General features: G+C 39.1%; 1 non-coding gene across 1 annotated transcript; it reads left to right on the top strand.

The window, feature by feature from the left end:
- The first annotated feature begins 1,175 nt into the window (after positions 1-1,175).
- On the top strand, positions 1,176-1,303 carry LOC116531959. The gene has a single exon (XR_004260656.1). It is a non-coding gene; the product is annotated as a small nucleolar RNA SNORA64/SNORA10 family (small nucleolar RNA).
- Positions 1,304-5,605: the final 4,302 nt, after the last annotated feature.

The following is a 5,605-nucleotide window of genomic DNA, read 5'->3' as shown; positions in this document are numbered from 1 at the left end:
GCTGTGATTGAGCCAATACACTCCGGCCTGGGTGACAGAGCAATACCTTGTCTAAAAACCAAAGAAAAATGGAAAAAGTTGTCATGGTCTAATGGGTAAGATAGATACGTGAATTACAAAGTATAGTCAAGTCCTACATACCGGTAAAAACTCTGGCAGACAACTCAGTCTCTTCATCTTTCATCAAATATTTATTTTCTCTACCGTATACCTGGGACTTAGAAACTACAGATACAAAGACCAGTATGATAGGGTCACTGCCCTTAAGGAGGTTATTGTAGTCTAGTTGGCGTATCAACAATGGCAATAGCAACAAAACACTATGAAAGCTAGGTATAAGATGTTATGAGACTGAGCTCAGTGGCTTAAGCCACCACTTTGTGAGGCCAAGGAGAGAGGATGGCTTGAGCCCAGGAGGTCAAGACTATAGACAGCTGTGATTGTGCCACTGCACTCCAACCTGGCCTAGCCTGTCTCTTAAAAAAAAAAAAAAGTCGATGTGCCACATTTTCCCTGTCCAGTCTATCATCGATGGGCATTTGGGTTGGTTCCAGGTCTTTGCTATTGTAAACTGTGCTGCAATGAACATTCGTGTGCATGTGTCCTTACAGTAGAACGATTTGTAATCCTTTGGATATATACCCAGTAATGGGATTGCTGGGTCAAATGGAATTTCTATTTCTAGGTCCTTGAGGAATCGCCACACTGTCTTCCACAATGGTTGAACTGATTTACACTCCCACCAACAGTGCAAAAGTGTTCCTATTTCTCCACCATGGAATATTATGCAGCCATAAAAAACGATGAGTTTGTGTCCTTTGTAGGGACATGGATGAACCTGGAAACCATCATTCTCAGCAAACTGACAGAAGAGCAGAAGATCAAACACCGCATGTTCTCACTCATAGGCAGGTGTTGAACAATGAGAACACATGGACACAGGGAGGGGAGCACTACACACTGGGGTCAGTTGGGGGGAAATAGGGGAAGGACGGTGGGGGGTGGGGAGCTGGGGAGAGTGAGCAAGGGGAGAGATGCCAGATGTAGGTGATGGGGAGGAAGACAGCAAATCACGCTGCCACGTGTGTACCTATGCAACAATCTTGCATGTTCTTCACATGTACCCCAAAACCTAAAATGCAATAAAATAAATAAATGGGGAAAAAAATGTCATGAGACTCTTAGCTCTCCATAGTTATGCTTGGCCTCACCTGTGTGATTTCTTAATGGGGAGAGAGAGATCTCCTTGGGAACTCAGATTGGCATTATGGTGGCCTCTCTTTCCTTCAGGGGTACAATAAGTCATGGATGGGGGGAGTAAAAGATATTATGAGAATGAAGACCAAGAAACATTAGCTCTGTCTGGAAGGATTACAGAAATCATCTCCAAAGATGTGCCAGTTGATGTGGGACTTGAAGGATAGTTAGGTATTTGCTAGATTAAAAAGGAATGTGAGAATAGGCCTGAGAGAGGAACAGAGATAATTGCTGTGTTACTGTTTACCAATATGTGCCAGGCACTGTATTAGGTGGTTTATATGTTATATTTGATCCTTCATTCAATAACAATTTACTGAGCGTGTGCTATATACCTGGTGCTATGTTGAGGTGCCAGTTGTCTGAATTTTCCCATGAGAATACCGAGTCACACAGAGATGAAGTGATTTTTCCAAAGCCACACAGAGAGTAAGAGACAGAGACAGATTTAAACCAAATTCTGACTCTCTCCTAAACACACATGTTTTCAATTCCATTCCCCCAAGCTGGATTATATAGGTATACAGGGAAATTTGGGAAATGATGAAATATCTGGTGTGGCTAGAATATATAAGGGAATGTGGGAGTTGATGGAGGGGGTGAGAAGCGGCTGCAGAAAATCTGTGGAATGTTTCACTAATTTGCATGTTAATGTTTTAATATCTGATCATTTGCATTTGATTTTAGAAAAAGAAATCATTCCTTTTTTTTTGTACCTTTCCGAGAAGATCCTGGAATGGTACAATAATAACTTAAGTTTTTAAAAACTTATGGCCCCATAAAATGTGGAGGAGGAGAAACAAAACAAAATAAGAAGGAATTAAAATTGATTCTCAACGCAATCATTTTTTACTTGCAATTACGTTAAAACATCATGAGTCATGAATATTTATCACCTCGCTTTCCAGACAATATACCAGGACCCAACCAATGATAAGAGAACAGCTGTCTGAAGCAAATATGCAGAAGACTATCAAATAAAAATGACAGCTTTCATGTTGAATCATAACTATATTGTGTTTGGAGAGTTTCATGTTTTCTTATTCCAGAAAACATTGCCAAAATCTGCATTTACCTTGAAAACTCACTCTATAAGATTAAATCTCGTTAAATGATCTATAGATGTGTTGAGTAGTGTTACAAAATAAAAAGAAATGTTTTGCAATTAAGATTGAATTGTTGAGCAGTACAAACCAACAGTCGTTTCATGGTATTCCTTTTCTTTTTTTTAAGAATGAACCTCAGGCTGGGAACGGCAACTCATGCCTGTAATCCTAACATTTTGGAAGACTGAGGTGGGTAGATCACTGGAGCCAGGAGTTTGAGACCAGCCTGGCCAACATGGTGAAACCACATCCCTACTAAAAATACAAAAAATTAGCCTGCCATGGTGGCACAAGACTATAATCCCGGCTACTGGGAGGCTGAGGCACAGAATCGCTTAAAGCCAGGAGGCAGAGGTCGCAGTGAGCCAAGATCACACCACTGCACTCCAGCCTGAGCCACAGAGTGAGACTCTGTCTCAAAAAAGGAAGGAAAGGGAGGGGAGGTGAAGGGAGGGAAGTGGGGAGAGAAGAAGAGGGGAAGGGAGGAAGGGAGAAAGGGAGGAAGGGAGGAAGGGAGGAAGGGAGAAGGGGAGGAAGGGAGGAAGGGAGGAAGGGAATCTTCCTCTGTCACCCAGGTTGGAGTGCAGTGGCTCAATGACAGCTCACTGTATCCTGCGACTTCTAGGCCTGAGGGATCCTCCTGCCTCAGCCTCCTGAGTAACTGGGACTACAGGTGTGCACCATTGTGCCCTGCTATTTTTTTTTTTAATTTTTTGTAGAGACAGGTCTCACTTTCCTGCCCAGGCTGGTTTTGAACTCCAGGCTGCTTCAAGTGATCTTCCCCCTTCGCCTCCCAAAGTGCTGGGATTACAGGTGTCAGCCACCTATTGGCCTCCTGTTATTTCTATAAAGCCTTCAGGGCAGTAATTGAAATGACCTATTTTAGGGATCCTGGAAAAGAATTGTACCTTGCACTGAGACTTAAGATGTTGGTTTTAAGTTTGTAGATGTTAATGCTTAAGCAAATTGTTTCCATGGAGTACTAAAGATTACAATTAATTTAATGGTTTATAATAGGAATAAGTGAAAATATAGAAATTAGCTATGAGCATAGCACCTCCATTTTATATAATTTTCAAACAATTTTTAAAAACTGTGTGTATTTCTTGAATTTATATAATACTTTATGCTTTCATACACGTTATTATAAATTATGTATCAGTTTCCCTTTTAGAGATGAAATTTGCATTTCTAATTATTTATAAAATGCTATAAGGCATTTGGAAAAAATTACAGTACTACTGATAAGCATTCAAGTAGCCCAATTTTCTGACCCGGACTTTGGAGGCTAAGCTGTTCCAAATCTTCAGAGCATTTTCCTTCCTCCACAAAAAAAAAAAAAAAAAAAAAAAAGGTAGACATAAATGTTAATGAAGGTATTGATTGAAAAAGAATGTATTTAGTTCAAAATGGAAAACAAGGCATAGGAAAGACCTTTATGTTTTGAATCATTTCTGGTGAAAAGAATGATACATATTACTATTTTAAATATTGCGAGACAAATTCAAAAGAAGAAAGAATCCTTAACAACTGTTTCTCATCTTACACATCCATTCTGTGCATCTGGGTGGCTCCAATACATAAGCATATGTTGCTGGGAGCTAGGAGAGGCTGATATTTATATTCAGATTTAAAGAAGTATTGCCAGCCCTTTGCAATCTGTTACCTATGCTTCTCTTCTTTGTGGTATTCCTGTTCTGTAAAAGCTGAAATTCACACAAATCTAGAGTGATTATGCCATTTTAATGAGCAGTACTTGCTTCGATCAAGGTAAATAAGAAATTCGAAAGGGCTAAAAAAAAATGCTGCAATTTATTTATCAGATTTGATTAAGAGAAAATCAAGGATCTGTTCCTTTAATGGAAAAAAAAAAAGAATCTTGTATACTCAAAGATAAGGTAAGGGAGAAAAAAGACTTAAGGAAGCAAAGCAAATGAAGTCTTTCCATTGTATGGCAGAATGACCTGACAAAGGACCTCTTTGCAGACACTGAATTATCCCTAAAGATGCGCATAATTTCCTCCAGCCTCCCAAAGAATAATATAGTGACTTTCATGTCTCTCAGAATCAGAGTTATTAATTAGAGAGCAGATTCAAGGAGCAACTCAAATAAAGAATCTTTGCATTCTGTGATCTGTCTGGGACACTGTCTCAAAACTAACAAATCATCTCTCCACTGAGGTGCTATTCAGATTTTCTTTGCCTTACCTTGCTTCCTTAATAACCCCTTATCTTAGACTAGATCCTTACAGCTTGCTTTTTTCATTTCCTTTGGTTGACAAGGTTCCTGACCTTGGTCAGTCCAGTGCTGGCCCTATACTTCTGCATAGGTGCAAGACTTTGGAAAGACACTTAAACCCTACCTGCTATTTGACCTAAGACAGTACCCTATTGTCGACTTCACTTCTGTAGAAAACCGACAGCTGAAAGGGACTCCACCCTACTACATGGTGTCAGTTATGGAAATGTCTCTGAAGTGCATCATTATATAGCATATTTGCAAAGCCACACTTAAAACAGAAATATATAAAAAGAAAATTATAATCCTCAAAATGCCACCTGTTAAAGTAACTTTATAAAAGGACCTGAAAAACCAAAAGATTAGGGCAAGCCATTTTGCTGCTGAAGGCCTCAGTTTTATTCATTTGTACTGTGAGGGGAGTGGTCTATAATGTTCCTTCTAACACAACCATCCCATGGTTTTAATTATCAAATTATTTTACTTTTAAAATTCAATACTTCAAAAGACCCTATATTAAGTAAAACTGAATGAAATGTCAGCCATATCCTTTGAGTGTTTTTCTTTTTTAACACATTAAATTTAGAATAAATTTAATTTGCTTAAAACTACCCCTCTAAAATAGTTTATGTGACCCATAATTCAGAGTTTATCAGGTAGGATAAGTTGGGCATAATCATGTATTTTCTTTAAAAACTGGATAAATTGGCCAGTCATGGTGGCTCACATCTGTAATCCTAGCACTTTGGGAGGCTGAGGCAGGCGGATCACTTGAGGTCAGGAGTTCAAGACCAGCTTGGTGACATGGCGAAACCTTGTTTCTACTAAAAATACACACACAAAAAAAAATTAGTCCAGGTGCGGTAGCTCATGCCTGTAATCCTAGCACTTTGAGAGGCCATGGCAGTGGATCACCTGAGGTCAAGATTTCAAGACCAGCCTGGACAACATGTTGAAACCCCATCTATACCAAAAAAAAAAAAAAAAAAAAAAAAAAAAAAAA

This window comes from Sapajus apella, unplaced genomic scaffold (genome assembly GCF_009761245.1).
Source record: "Sapajus apella isolate SASKATOON/1434 unplaced genomic scaffold, GSC_monkey_1.0 scaffold73, whole genome shotgun sequence".
Lineage (NCBI taxonomy): Eukaryota > Metazoa > Chordata > Mammalia > Primates > Cebidae > Sapajus > Sapajus apella.
The sequence above is the reverse complement of the archived record's forward strand: the minus strand, read 5'-3'. Positions and strand labels throughout refer to the sequence as shown.